Raw genomic sequence first — 16130 nt, forward strand, 5'->3', positions numbered from 1 at the left:
CCCTCCACTCTTAACCTGGGCAAATTGAGTTCTTTTAGAAACATGGGAAGAAGAAAAAAAGCAACAAAAAGAGAAATTAGTAAACAGTACAAAAAAATCCCAGAAAATTACTAAAAACAATATAAATTTAAAATAAAAATATTAAGGGAGATGGCCTGAAAAAAAGGTGCTTTAAAAATTATAACTATTCTGTATAAGAAAAAGGAATAACTAGCTATATATATAGTTTTTTCCCTAGCTTTTTTCCTCTTCCTAGACATTTTCCCCTAGCTTTTTACTAATTCCTTGCATTTGTGAACATCTTTTTGCAGAAATTGCACCAGTTTGCTTATAGCTGTGAAAGGCATCGGAAAGCAGCACAAGGAAAATGACATCACTTCAGGTTTCAGAGGGTTAAACTGATTAGTTGGAACACATTTGTAGTGCCAAAAGGCCAAAGAATAAATTACTATAAATCTCAAAAAGTCTGTGCCTAAATCAGCAATCCACACAATTAAGAAATGAAACATTTTAAAGGCAATGAGAGTCCATAAAAATGATTGTGGGCAGCTCTTGGACTCATTCTTTCGTTAATGTACTGTAGCTGGTTGGCTGTGTGGATAGATGGATGGATGGACGATGACTCTGTTATGTAACTCGTTCAATTCAACAGGGTTTCCACTCAGCTCTGAGAAAGGGTTTAGTTGCAACCGGGTTTGTGCAGAAAGATTAAAGTCTTGTCTCCATATTTAAACACACAGAGAGACGGGTTAACATGGAAAACAAGATCACATGTATGGAAAATCACCTGTATTCCAGTTTATACCCATCACATTAGAATAAATGCAAAGTCAAACAGATTCTAGGGAAGTGATACTCAACGTACTACTTACCGACCAAACCTGGCCCCTGACAGGGTGCCATGTGGCCCAACAACCATTTTTTAATTCACAATAAAGTGATGATTGATTAAAATCAATTAATTCACACTGGGAACTGTTTTTGTACTTTTAGTATTTATAAGTTGCCAGAGTGCATTAAAAAAGCATCACCATAGAGTTTATTTATCAAAAAAAAGTCAGTGGAGGATCACCCACAACCTCCGACAGATGTCCTAGCTACTGTCCTACAATCCTAGAAATGTCCTAAAGTCCTTGAGACATCCAAAAAGCTGATAAATGTCCTAAAATCCTAGAAATGTCCTAAAATTCTCGAAGCATCGTAAAATCCTTGCAGCGTCCTTAAATCCTTTGAAGGCACTAAAATCCTAGAAATGTCCTAAAATCCTAGGGACATACATGGTGCTGCTGCAACTGTCCACTGGCCTCCTGTCATTTTGTAAAAGCGGCCACGAAGCAAAGCACGTTGAGTATCCCTGTTCTAGGATATTCACCAGGCATCCCCGTGTGTTTTGGAAGTAATTTCAGGAGAAATGTACTCATTATTCATAAAAAACAATCAAATGCAATTCTTCGAATGACATAAAATAAAGCTAGACATTATTTCCTAGATCGGAAGTCCCACATCCATCTAGCCATGACATTGTCCCTGCCTTGATGTCCTTGTGAGACTTTTTTAAGGTGGCTGAGATACAGTTTTGTTGTTGCACCCTCTGCAACAGTACATCGTTTAGGTACCTAATTTAAACACTTCAAAAGATCTGAGCTATCCCTTTAAGGTGATAAGCAGCTGTTACAGACACATATATACTGCGACAGATAATTAGAGGCAGTTTTAAGGGTGACTGTAAGAAGCATTGCCCTTATATTAGCATGCTTGCGTTCTCAGTCAAAGTAATGCTGCAGCAAACATCACACACTGAATTGCAAAATGCAGCAGTCACTAATAGTTATTGAAAAAGCCAGGTATATTTGTTCAACAAGAGAAAAATGGCTCGAGGAGTGTTTAACCATGTTAAATCTGACTGCCACATCATACAGACATTGATTTAATTCATCAAAATTGAATTATGTTGATGTATCACTTATGTCTGCCAATTGGTGCTGACTTTCTACACGTCAGCAAAATCGCAGCTCAGTCCCGTGTGTCTGTCAGTTGGTCAGCCTGCCTGCCCGTCAGCCTGTGAACTAGTTGAACCCCTGCCATCTGTCAAATAAAGTATGACTTCTAAGGCTCTGCCTGGGAAATACACACACTTGTTAAATAATCCTGTGGGCTATGTACACACAGCGCTGTCTGCAGACGACACACAGAAACTGAGGTGCGCTAAAGGGCAAATTCATCAAAACTGAAACTGAATCTCAACTTTGGAGAGTTTAAAATCGATTTTAAGCCATTAAAATTAAGTATTCATTGCAGAAATGTGGCATCGGTGGTATGGTTAACATCATCTTCTGGTTGCATGGTAAAATTAGGACTTATACAAGAGTTCAATTGATAATTTGAGCCACTTATCAAGTAAAGCAGGTCAAACATTTGCTGCTTACAACTAGAAAATTCATCTTCATATCTTTTATGGGTGTTGGTCAAATAGGCATTGATTTCAGGGGGTACACAGAGGATATTCCCCCCAAAATATTTGGAAAGTGTGTGTGAATGACAAATGACATTTGTGGTTGGTCAAAGTAACAGCACCTTTGGGGTCTTTATTAGGGGATGCAAATCAGCGGAGTCATGTTAAATAGTTTTTTTGCACTGGAGAGGGACTTTATAATGTGTCTGGTCTTGGCTGCTAGGTCGTTACCATAGATAATATATAAAGATGGACTACACGACCCCACTTACGCTGCTCACCAAGACGATAGATTATACCTAGTTTAGGTGCATACTAACAAGCAAAAGGGCCCATCATAATTGCATGCACTGGGGCCCTTGGCAACTACCATACGTCACTGGAACCAGTGCTCTATAAAATACCAGAGTACATAGAAAAAACATCAAATAGAACTTGTTTATCAAGAGACGGACTCCCGTGGACCCCCTACTGAGGACCGGGCTAAGCCAGCATGTCTCCAAATCCTAGAAACGCCCCTGGTGGATGCTCTCTGTTGCCACAGTCCCACCTGGGACCAAACACATCTTTTGAATTCAGTAACCAAACGGGACAGCATTTCCCAAACATCTTTGTAAACAATTTTGCTGAATAAAACCATATGAAACGAGTCATTTGAAAGCAGCAAGTCAACGTGTGTTGCTAACATTAGGAAGCACTGCTTTTAATACACAAGGTAACAGACAACAACACATAAAACGTCTTAAAATTTAATGTCCTCAACAGCTTCATGCCTACAAACTACAATTTTCTACTCGCTAACTCTGATGTAGGAACAGCAGCTCGCAAAAACAAACCGGAGGGATGTTTAAGCACTTTTAACGATTAGCATGATTACAAGAAGCAACCGCCAACCGTTACCGTGACATAGCGGCAGGATTCACCTACACCAGGAAATACAACCACCACCAGTAACCTAACGAGGTCTATTCATTCAGAAAATTACTCTTAAACGTGTCACTAACGCTGTTTTTAGTGTTTCAACGATACCTTTGTTGCTAACCATGTAAAGCACACCGGAGTCCGGGCGGGATACAGCGGGACATGAAAGTAGTTTAGGTGATGATAACAGGGATAATGTGGAGTAAGATAGGCGCCATGAAGCTCCTTACATCGAAGGTATGACTTCCATATAACGGATTTTAGAGGTGCTGTTTGCTTCAATTATTCCTCAAACTGCTTCTGGTAACTGTGGTTTGAAGCGCAGGTTGAGCACCAACACATCAACTGCAACAAAATCGACATTTTGAGCCGCTAAATGCCCGAGAAGCATTGAAGCAGCCGCCGATGTATAAAATCACGTGATTTAAAAGGAGGCAAAATTAAACGTTACCTGTTTGTGGTTTTTCAACGATGCGTGCGGGGAACTTTTCCAAACGTGGCCTCTCACTCGGTTCTCCTCCAAAAAATAACGTACGTCCCACTATCTCAGCCTCCAAAAATCTCCACTACAGTCCACACCGAAAATCTGGCGACGGCTCAAAGAAGACGTGTCCATCATCCCCCCAAGACCCGCCCATACAGTGAAAAACATCTTTTAGCGGTCTCTCATTGGCTCACAGCGGGAACTGTATTAAATTCCGAGATGTGATTGGTCGACCGCGCTGCCAGTATAAGTGGGAGGGACTTTCGATGCAGATGTGGAAGAGTCAGTTTAGCGGCGCAGCTCTCTCTAGAGGACGAATAACATCACTGCAATGTAGTGATGATAAAGTTTATTGTTTGTATGTTTTTTTCATGTTTATGTCCAGAATTTTACAGAGAACACAGTTGTAGTTAAACATGGATTAATCAAAGTTTTAAAAATAAAAGAAAAAAGCACTTTTTTTGTAGAAAGATTTCTTGAACAGGAGGTCTAAGGAAAACGTTATTTCAATTTTTTTGTTTTTATTCATGTTCATGTTGTTTTTTATTTGGAATTCTATTAATTTATTTCTTTTTTTTTACCTGCACTTAAGGTCATTAAGGTCACCATTGGAATATAAGGAACTAAAGGACAGACTTATTTTTTATTATTTAAAGTTATACCTTGGGGTTTTCAGATGGTATCAAAGGTTTTTTTAAATCAGGGTCTTTGACTTTTTTCAATTATTTCTCTCTCTCTCTCTCTTTTATTTAAAGTTATACCTTGGGGTTTTCAGATGGTATCAAAGGTTTTTTTTAAATCAGGGTCTTTGACTTTATATATAGATATATAGATATATAGATATAGATATAGATATAGATAGATAGATAGATAGATAGATAGATAGATAGATAGATAGATAGATAGATTCTTACCCACACACTGGTCATTGCATAATACAGGCACTGCACACACACATCTCTAACATACTGTATATACCAACACCCACACCCAGATTAGAGAAGCTCAAGTAATTGGCTTATAGTGTATAAGGCAGCGTGGAGATTTGACATCCACAAAAGAGGAGAAGTAAACAACCACACAGAAACAATAGATAGATCTATAGATAGATGTATAGTAGAATGATTCAAAGACCTACAAGAGAAAGTTTAATTTTGTGGCAACAGAAAAGGGCAGCCTGATTGTTAGCAGATATGCAGTGTGTGTTTCAGTGGACTCACCATTAGTAGAGGATCCAGCAGAGAAGCGCAGCGGGCCAGCAACGCGTGCACACACAAACACAAGAGGAATGGAGAGCAGGAGAACAGAAAATCAGCCATTGCTATTGACCCAAAGCACATCAACATGTTTATTTCATGAGCTACATCTTTTACAGTTGCATACCTCAGATTGGGCTAAAAAACAAGGTCGAGTAATGAGGGGTTATAACATCATTTCATGCAAACAAATTACATAGATAAATTGTTTTTTCATATATTCTTGGTGTGCCAAAAGATACAAAATAACCGGGAAGAAATACACACAGCAATACAATGCTTTTTTAAAACACCATTACACTTCAAAGTCATGTTTTAAGGCTCTATCCTCCCGAAGTAAAAGGTATTGGCAAAATCTTAATGTGTATCTTGCTGGCAGCAGGGAAAAAGGTGCCAACCAGAAGATGGATGATGCATGTTGGTCCTACTATAAATAACTGGATAGATGTGACAACACAGATTTACATGATGGGAAAAGTTATTCTCTCTTTGCACCTAAGGGTGGAAATTTTTGCACGGCTCTGAGACCTGATACTTAAATGAGGTGATATTACCTTCTAGAGCACCCTGTGTTGATTTTATTATGATCCAAACTGAGATAAAGGTCAGGCTGCTCTGTGTGCGTCCTATTCAGCAGCTTTAAACTCAATTTTAGGACCAGTGGGGCCATAAGGGTCATAGACTTGGGGAACAAAGGGAGGAGACCTTAATTCACTCAGCTCTGTAATATTTGTGTGATTAAATCTTCCTGTGTGGGCGTGTTTCCTTTCATTCTCCATCATGAGGATATTATGTCAATAAAATTAGACTGATTGCTGACTGTCACGCCAGAGTGGAGATCTGGTGTGTGTGTGTGTGTGTGTGTGTGTTTTCGTGATTATCTCAATGCTCAGAGTCACGGGTTTACAGGAATCAGCTGTGTCACCTCATATAGTAGGCATCATACAGCCAGTAACTATTTTTCCTACTTTTTACATTTTTATTATAAATAACTTTCATATTATTTTTATGCTATTTTTTCCTTTTTTCAAATGAAGGTTTTTATGTATTTGAATGTAAACAGTGTTATTATCTCTAGTTTTACAACATCAAAAGGCCTGTGACAGATGCAACATTTTTTTAACAGCCAAAATAAACATTTAGCAATTATAGCCACACAGTTAGATCACCAGTGTCCAAGCAATGCTGTGAACAATAAATCCCATGACCTCTTAAAGGTCTCGGCTTCATTTTTGACTTAGCTAACATGTGTCCATATTACATTTAGATCTCAGAGAAGCAGGGATAAACCAAAATAACATTTTTTAAAAAGTCTAGAAAGTCAGAAAGGTGTACCTGATCATCAAAGGTCCCATATTGCAGAAATAGTTCCCACACTGAGATCAAGTCTTGACTCTTCACATAATCAGCCTGACCTTATCCAAGATCTCTCTCTCTCTCTCTCCCCGCCTCCTCTCCTCTTGTTTCGTCAACAGAAAACTCTCACACAGCAGTTATCTCTTTTTCCTACTATAGTTTACAGTGTGGATCTAATCAACTACACTTGCAGTGTCTTCACTGTTAACCAACAAATTGTACTAGTGTCGATAAGCTAACAGGCTCATCCATTAGAAACAGTGCAGGCAGCTAAGTTATCTGCCCAGTTCCTCATACAGGCATGAGATCAAGCCAGTGCAGATTCTCTAGAGGATTAGTAGCGAGCTCCTCTGAGGGGAATTACCCTGACAGAGCCATCTGGACAGCAAAACACTGCCCACTGGACCAACTGTAGTCCTGCCAACCCAGTGCCCTGATGGTACAGTCAGATACTGCTCAGTCATTCCTCTACTCTGACCTGAGAACAGCAAAATCTCTTAATGCTGGATGCTGATTTAACCCTTTGAAACCTGGATTGAAATCAGTTTTCTTGTGCTGTGTTCAGACGCCTTTTACAAAGCATTAAAGCCCTTCAAACCAGAGAAAATGTGTTTGGTTGCTTTTTAAACTTAGGAAAGTTTTAAAAGTGTCCTAATTTTGCAAGTGGAGTAGTGAAAAGAAATAATTTTTAGGAGAGAGATACAATTATTCATTTTTTTAATGGGGAAAAAGTCCAGAAATGTTACAAAAATATTATATCATAATATTATATGTGAGTGCATAAAAGCATTTTTTGCTTCATTTCCTAGATAATTTTCTTGTTGTATTTTTTTTTAACTTTTCTGGTCTTTTTTTTTAAAAAACAAATTTCTTTTGAACACATTTCTTGCTAATTTGCAAGACATTAGGAAACATTTTTAAACAGGGGAGAATGTACAGACATGTTATAGAAATATTTTTCATAGTATTACAGTATATGTGAGTGTTTATTGAAATTTTTTCCCAGTCCATTTCCTATTATTTATTTATTTTCAGGACTTTTTTTTTAACCATTTTGATTTATTTTTAGGTCATTATTTATCTTTTTCAATACAATTTTCTTGCTAATAACTAAAAAGATATATTTTGTTTTACTATAAAGATGATGAGGTTACTGCAAAGTAGCTTCCACTGCTATTAAACATCAAACCTGCAAATTAAGTAACATTCAGTATAATCTTATGATCAAAGCTGGCATCTCTGTAATTTTCTGAGGGTATTTTCAGAAATGAATCAGAAAAATATCATGTTGTACTGCATATTGCCCACATGCATAGATACACTTGCACAAACATGCACAAGCCTGAAGACAAACACATGCACCAAAAAAACCCAAAAAACTATAAAAGTACAACACACATCAAACTGTATTTTACCTGACAGTTGATAATCAGCTGAAATGAGCTGCTTGACTGGACTTGTGTGTTTCCTTGTACGACTTCACTTCACCCGCTCGTTCTATCTTCACGTGTGTCGAACAAATACCAGGACACTGAACAAATACTTCTCCCTCAGTTCACACCTGTTTGTTTTATGTAATGCCAACCACCAGCTCCCTCCCTCTTTCTCGCTTTCTCTCTCTCTTCCTCCTGCACTGTGTGTTTGTTGTAACTCTAAACTCCAGGATCAGGTGTCAGCCAAGGAAGAGAGGAAGACACAGAAAGAACTTAATAAACAGAAACAACCTGATGGACGAGAAGATGAAAAACACTATACTGAAAAAAGAGTAGGCAAGAAATAGAAAGAAAGATGATTTTGCAGTGTGGACCCATGGGTGGCACCTCTACCTTATCACTGGCAGCACAGGAGGCAGGGTAATAAAGTGTTAATTTACTCTTAAACGTGTTCTCCTGTCGCCACTATGTCTGTGCCTTCTTTCTCTTGCTCTGTGTGTGTGTGTGTGTGTGTGTGTACATGTATTAATCACGTAAGGCTCAGAGTAAATCTTAATGTCCTCCTAAGTGACAGAAACAAAAGTGTACTTATTTGCATATGTGTGTCGGATTAAACACTCATAGGTGTGTCTTCACTTAAGAAAGCTTAAACACAAAAATACACAAAAGTTGTATTTGTTTTTCTTGATCACATGTGCAGATGGCAGTAGTCCAGCATCTCACACCCATGAACTGGTAGTCCAGTTGTGTCCTGGTACCTGAATGCAGCACTACACATACTGTACGTGGTGGAAGTGTTCAAATCTTCCACTTAAAGTTCACCTCTAAATCAAATATAAATATACCTGTAGTGCAATTTATCTGTCTAAATTTTTTTGGTTTGAGTTGCAGAGTGATAGAGATATCAACCATAGAGATGTCTGCATTTTCTCATGGGCGAGAGGCTTGCTCTGTGGTGCTAGGTGAGTTAGCAGTATCTGTACTGTGGTATGGTTGTAGTCCAGTAAGAAAATATTTCCCACGTTAACCTTTTAAAACCTGGATTGACATCAGTTTTCTTCTGCTGTGTTTAGACCATATATAAAATGTAATATATGTATATAAAATGGATGACTGGGGATTTCCCGCCAAAACCATGGATGTATTGTAAGGAATGAAGCAGAGAAAACTCTTTTTCCGGGTTTAGAAAAGTGTAAAATACCCAGATCTACTGGCCCATAGAGGATGTGTAGAAGTGATTAACGACAGCCGAACGCAGTCGAGTGTACCCGAGCATTGACTCCGACTCACTGGCTCGCTTACACAGATGACCCGAGTGCTCGAAGCGAACAGCTTAGCTTATCAGCAACAGCAGCTAATCGGCGGTATAACGACAGCAGTGCTGTCAGTTTTAATATTTACGTGATTATCAGATAATAGTATATCTATCTCTCTTTACACACACACACACACACACACATACGTCTCATCAGGGAATCATATCATAATCTCGACCGGAGAAATCAAATTAACAGAATCGGAACGTGTTGTGCCCATAAAAGGGTAATAAAAGGTGGTGCCTTGTAATATTGTCCCGTGTTTTATTACACAGCTCAACTTTTAAAAATACTTCGTTCAGTACCTTTTAGTAACTGTCTCTAGTGCTCTGCGCTGCTCACTGATAACCGGTAGTTTGAATACAGACCGTAGACTGTATATACGGTCTCTGATACAGACACGGTAAGACGTCCATATTACAGCTTTACAGCCAACAGCGTATGGATGTGTTGTAAAATGTTAAAAATGATGAATTGTGATTAAGAAATGATGAATTACAGCAAAAATATCCATTACTACAGCTGATACAAGCCTGTGCTGTGTCAGAAACTCTTAGAGTTACGTGCGCGTTCATGCGGGTTGAGTCCCGCGGGTCTGATGCGCATTCATTTTATGTCTGGAGAAACACCAAATTCCAAATCTTGATTCGGAAAATAGCGCATTTTATGTTTTTAGGACTTAATGTTTTTAATAATGGCTATAAAAATGTGTCCTGAAAAGTCATCATGTCTCAAAAAAATTAGCCAGTGATTTAAGGAGGTCTCTTTCCCAATGTTAACAAACGGGGAAAAGTCTTTCTGGGCCAGTGTGCATCACGTGACGCTGTAGTTCCACTTTTGGCCACTATGGAAATTTTGCTTCAGAGGGTGGCGCACTTCCTGGGGGCTTGGCCAAAACACTTAACCGACCAATAGCAAGCAGCCCCATTGAATGCAAGCGCATGGATTGGCTGTCACAGCTGTCAATCATGGTGGAACCATGTTTGTGAAAACCATGTTTTGTGATAATGGGGTCTATAAATAAAATTGACTTGACTTGACTTCATTTCAAAACTCATTAAAACCGAACTTATCATGACGAAAGAACACTTGAACAAACATCAGGGTGATGAGAGCTACCGTCATTGTCAGAAAAATTTATTTGGAGTGTACTTTTAGTTTGGCTCATGTGCCATTAACTAACATGGAGGGGCGGGCTTTATGACCTATACTGCAGTCAGACACCAGGGGGCGATGAAAAGTTGAAAAGTTACACTTTGGGGGTACTGTCACGTTGTCCATCTTTATATTCAGTCTACAGTTCAGATGCCTTTCACAAGCATTCAAACATTTAAAACATTAGCGAATTGCTTTTTTTTTTTTTTTTTTTAACAAACTCCTACAGAAAATGTGCTCAAAGTATTTGATGTTAATCTCACTTTTTGCCCCACAAATAAATGAGATTCTTTAAGTGTCCTTAAGTGCCCAATATTATTTTTAGGAAATGTCCTTCTTTTTTGATTAACTCACAGGGAAAAACTGCATTAAAACTGTGTTTTTCTTAAAAGACTGATTCAATCAGAATGAAGAAGATAAAACAAAGCAAGAAAGTTTTTTATCATACAAGGAGCACCTTGGTTTAGCCCCTTTTTTCAACTATTTTCACATTTTATAACCAAAGAGCACCTTCTTTGTGCTTTGTGCTTCACCTGCCGAAGCCCCCCTATTTTGTCCCTATCGGGTAATTATATAATGTTGATTTTTTTTAAAGTATAAAAATGTAATATTTTTCTGCAGTTTCTCTCTGTTTCCTCATATCACCTCTTAACTTAAGTTGTAAAAAGTCCCGTTGTTAGGAGGAGTGTTGGTGGTACCGCACTGATGCCTGTGATCTATATAATACTGAGAGACCACTAGAGAGCAGCATCTCCGTTCTGTATCGCCAGAGTTTCATCTGAATCCATGGACAGGACGGGGACAAAAAACCTCAGCTTCAGTTTCACTTTGTTTTGGCCAAATGTGATGAGTAAAATCTTGAAAATGTAGTGATTTATTTTAGAGCAGATTGTCCACTTAAGAATAAAGATTTGAGTTAATACGCCTGTAAGAGGAGCCTTGTTTTCCTCAAGTGGTAGACACACTTGATGCAGTGTCTCTTTTTTTCACTTCATTCTTTCGCACTCTAAACACAAAGTCACACACTCAGACTGAAGCCTCTCCAGAGAAATGTGAGGAATTTTGTGTATTTCATACCAAAGGAGCTGAGAGAAAATACACCATGGCTGAATACTGTCGCTAATTATGCCTGTATGACACCCCAATATATGTCATTATATGTCCCTGAGATTAAACTTTATGATGTTAATGTAAAAATAGTTGGATCATCATATCACATAACATAACATAACAGTGATTCACAACCGATTATTACTTCATAAGAAGTTGACCCTTCTTTGACTCCTAATGTAATAACACTACAGAGTTGCACCAGTATGATGTGTAACACTTCCACGACATTTCATCACATTATGAGAAAAAAAAGATGAAGTAAAAATATCATTACTTCATCATTTATTTTAAAAACTAACTTTTGGACCCATTTGAACTGACATATTGACATTTTGTTTGTTCTGCCTTCAGATGCCTTACAAGTATTTAAACTGTTAAACCCTGAGCAAATTGGTTTAATTTCTTTCCAAAAAATGGGAAAAAACGCAAAGACCAACTTGGCAAGAAATTAGTAGATTGAGATTTTTTTTTTTAGGAAAAAATATTTAAAAATGAGGGAAACATGGACAGAGTAGTACACTTCTAATAATCATTATTATATATTTTAAATTATTTTACTGATTTTTAAACAGTTGTCTCCCGGATCATTTCCCTGTTTGTTTCTTTAAAACTTTCTTTTTTGTCCATTTTTTGTTTGTTTGTTTGGGTGAGGTTTTTTTGCTTATTTTCAGGTAATTTTTTTTAATTGAATTCTTGCTCATTTCTGGTTCAAGTTGCCTTCTCCCTGTTTTTTTAAAAAAAATAATGCTGACTATGTTTCAAATGGTTAAATAACCTTTTCCATAACTAAACTTTGACAACATTCATTACAATGAAAATTTCAGTCTCTCTTCAAGTTTCCATCACTTTCAGTTTGACCTCAGTTTCACTATGATTGATTTGCTGATACTCTGCACAGACAGGCAACACCGGTGCCTCAACATATAGGTGAAATGTTGCAATCTGTTCTTTGATTAACAGATTAAGAAACTGTGCAATGCTGTTTATATTTCCAGTATAAATTTACTTTTAGTTGCATAACTCTGATTCTCTTCAGATTTTTCCAGCAGGAGCCACCTGCTGCCCAGACTCTGCCGCCTCATGTTTCAGACAAACTTGACGTGAGTGTTTCCTGTCTCAAGTGGAAACACTGGAAAGAATCTCATCCCCCAGTATCCATGGTTACACGCTTATCAATTGTTGCATAATCTAAAAAACAGGATTCAGTCTTATTTCTGGGGGTTTGTTCTTCACAACTGTGAGGTGAATAACACAATTATTCGCCTCGCAATTTAATTTAATTGTATTGATATATTTATTCATTCATTTTGTGGTGCAGTGCCAAAGTTACTTCTGGACTGATTTTCAGTTGAATCCCCACAGACATTTCGGCAAAAACATTAAACTCAAAGAAATTGATGTATTGACACAATGCAAACATACAAATTTCAGTATATAATTAATTTGCTCTTTATTTTAGCTAAGTTTTACATTCATAAAATAACATTTTTGAATGGATTGGTCTCATATGTCATTTAATAAAAAATCAGAGCCAGTTAAATGTCTTAAAATAATATCAAACTTAAAAATATGAGATAAAAACTAACCAAAACTATTAATTGATGCACATCTTACAACGTATTTATTAATAAGGTAAACCCCTGTGCACGCTCATGCTTGTGTCTATTTTATTTTATTTTATTTTATTTTATTTTATTTTATTTTATTTTATGTGTCTGGTTTGTACCTACTTGTTTCATTATTTTCATTGGTAAATTTTGGTCACTACTTGCCACTTCATATACAAATAAAATGTATTGACCAGTGGATGCACTGCTTTCAAAACAGTTAATAAAAAGGTTTTTTAAAAAATCTTTATTCTGGGGTTTTAATATTTACTGGAACCCCTGGGAAGATTACACTGTGATTTCCCAATACTTATTCTTATATAAGACGTGAACAACTATACCAATCACTGTACCAGAGGTGTGTCCCTCCTCGAAGTTTTCCTCGAGTCAGAGAGTTTTATCCACACCTGTGGTCAACATTTCTCCACCCCTGATAAAAACAGCCGGACAAAGCCATAACGCACCTTCTGGTGGTGTACCAGGACCTCTGTGAGGTCAAAGTCCTTTAATGTGGCTTTAACCAAACAGTATCAGCCAGACCATATTCAGACATACAGACAATGAGAACAGATATCTATTCATGGACATGTGGACATAAAGACTCACTCATGGGGTGGCCGTGTCTCAGAGAAAGAGCTAATTTCAACATTCATGACAACTGTACAGGCCTTTTTTGTAGGAATTCTGAATGATTCTATGGGATTTTAGGATGTTTCTAAAATCTTAGGACATTTCTGATATTAGGACATTTCTATGACTTTGGGACGATTCTAGGATTTTTGGACTATGCTTGGATTTTAGGATGTTTCTAGGTTTTTGGGACATTTCTTGGATTTTGGGACATTTGTAGGATTTTAGGACATTTGTAGGATTTTAGAGCAATTCTGATTTTTATGATGTTTCTAGGACTTTAGGATGTTTCCAGGATTTTGGGACTATTTCTGGGATTTTGGGGTGTTTCGAGGATTTTAGGACATTTCTTGGTTTTAGGGACATTTCGAGAATTTTAGGATATTTCTAGAATTTTAGGGTGATTCTGATTTTAGGATGTTTCTAGGATTTTTGATCTATCCTAGGATTGTTGGATTGTATGTTTTTAGGATTTAAGGACATTTCAAGGATTTAGGACATCTCTTAGTGTTTAGGACATTTCTAGGATATTAGCACTTTAGGGGCTTAGCCAGGACCTCTGTGGGGGTTACAGGGGATCCTTTTCTGGCACTTTTCTTTTGAAAAATAAAAATAAAAAAAGGTCTATTTTGTTGCTTTAATGCTCTCTGACACCTTACACTAAAAGTACAAAAATAAATCCCAATGTGAATCCTAATGAATCAATTGTTTGAAATTGTGAATTAGGCTGGGAGATATTTGGGAGTTTCTGATACATTATTGTGTGATATATCTACCTAAAAAGTCCATTTAAAAGTCTGGAGCGTTTTAACTGAGTGCTCATTGTGATTAAGTTACCTCACGCGCTCGTGCACACGTAGATTACGTTGATTTGAGGGCTTCCCCTGCACGTGCATGTACCAAGTGGTGAGAGAGAGAAAGAGAGAGGGAGAGGGAGGGAGAGAGAAAGAGAGGTTGTCTCTTCTTGTTGCTTCCGGCTTCAAACTCACAGACAAACAGCGCTTTACTACGAGCTCAGAGGAGCCGAGCAGCAGCAGCATGACAACAGAAACCTCCGTGAACACTGAGAGCAAACTGTGACAGGATTTCACCGACACGCTCTCAAGTTTTCCTGAAAATAACCACAGACAAAACACTCACAGGAGAGAGGGACATTTAAAAATCTTCTGCTTCTGTGGAAGAAGACTTTTCCCCCCTTTTTTGGCTGAAAAGGTCAAGAAGCGACCGGCGGCAGCGTCGACAGAAAGAAACCAAAAATACAACACAGGAGGAGTAAGGTGATTTTGGTGCACAAAGGAGTGTTTTGGTGCTCCAGGTGTCAGACTCACGGACAGAGAAGAAGAGTCCTCCTCGGTTTATAGCAGCTGGTATCAGTCTGTAGTATCAGTCAGACCCATAAAAGTGTCCCGGAGAAGCCCTGGAGAGGACGGGACAGCGCTGAGGTAAGACAACACACGGCCTGCTGTCATGTCAGGACCTCCACCTGAGCACATTATTCATGCTGGAGAAAGTTTATCACACTTTAATGCCTCCAGTGTAAATAGAGAGGTAACAGTGAAAGTTGTCAGGATTTATAGGCCTAGTCAACCGTTCAAGAAAGAGTAATTGTGTGGTCTAAACACAATTTTATCCTTATTTTGAATTTAAATATGCATTTGTAGCACTTCAAAAACACTTAGTGTTATGAGTTTCCCTCTGAATATATGTTTTGGAAAACATATGCACTCAGTTAAAGGGAAAACCAAAGTAATTAAGTAGTTTGAACACAATTATATCCTTATTTTGAATTTAAAAATGCATATTTAGAACTTGAAAAGTATTCAAAATTATTGAGCTTTATGAATTTGCCTCTTACTTTATGTCTCGGGAAAACAAATTGTAATGGAGTTGTCTTAATCATAACTTTATCCTTATTTTGCATGTAAAAATGCATCTTTAGCACTTCAAAAGAATATAGTTTTATTGAGTCAGATGAATTTGCCTCATAAATACTTATCATAGCTCTTTATTTGGTCATTTTCTTTTCCTTTTTTAATACCCTTTCCCCTTATTTTCAGTGAATTTGCTTTAAATGTTTGTATTTTACTGATTTTTTTGTGTGTTTGCAAAATTTGGGGTCATGTCTTATTAATTATATTGCTCCTCCCCTTCTCCCAATATTTTAAAAACAAATCAAACCGTTTTGCTCAGGTTTCAAAGGGTTAATTTAATTTGCATGAAAGCAGATGCACTCAGTGAGTGAGGAAACCAAAGTTATTAAGTTGTTTAACACAATTTTATCCTTATTTTGAATTTAGAAATGCATATTTAGCACTATAAATGTATTTAGTCGTATGGATTTCCCTCTGAATTTCTGTTTTGCAAAAACAGATGCACTCTGGAAGGGGGGGGGCAAAGCAATTCAGTT

At 37.5% G+C, this 16130-nt stretch overlaps 2 protein-coding genes across 6 annotated transcripts in view; one reads left to right on the forward strand and one right to left on the reverse strand.

Annotated features, from left to right (window-relative positions):
• The window catches only part of epb41l2 (erythrocyte membrane protein band 4.1 like 2), a 71168-nt gene extending 67202 nt beyond the window's left edge, over positions 1–3966 (reverse strand). For all 4 annotated transcript variants that reach the window (XM_042503169.1, XM_042503170.1, XM_042503167.1 and 1 more), the window contains exon 1: positions 3825–3966. The gene's annotated coding sequence lies outside the window, so the exon portion shown is untranslated. The remainder of the gene's footprint in view (positions 1–3824) is intronic.
• A 10759-nt stretch (positions 3967–14725) lies between these two features.
• Positions 14726–16130, forward strand: part of itpkb (inositol-trisphosphate 3-kinase B) — a 42461-nt gene continuing 41056 nt past the window's right edge. For both annotated transcript variants that reach the window (XM_042503227.1, XM_042503228.1), the window contains exon 1: positions 14726–15165. The gene's annotated coding sequence lies outside the window, so the exon portion shown is untranslated. The remainder of the gene's footprint in view (positions 15166–16130) is intronic.

The sequence above is a fragment of the Plectropomus leopardus genome, chromosome 16 (genome assembly GCF_008729295.1).
Source record: "Plectropomus leopardus isolate mb chromosome 16, YSFRI_Pleo_2.0, whole genome shotgun sequence".
NCBI lineage: Eukaryota > Metazoa > Chordata > Actinopteri > Perciformes > Serranidae > Plectropomus > Plectropomus leopardus.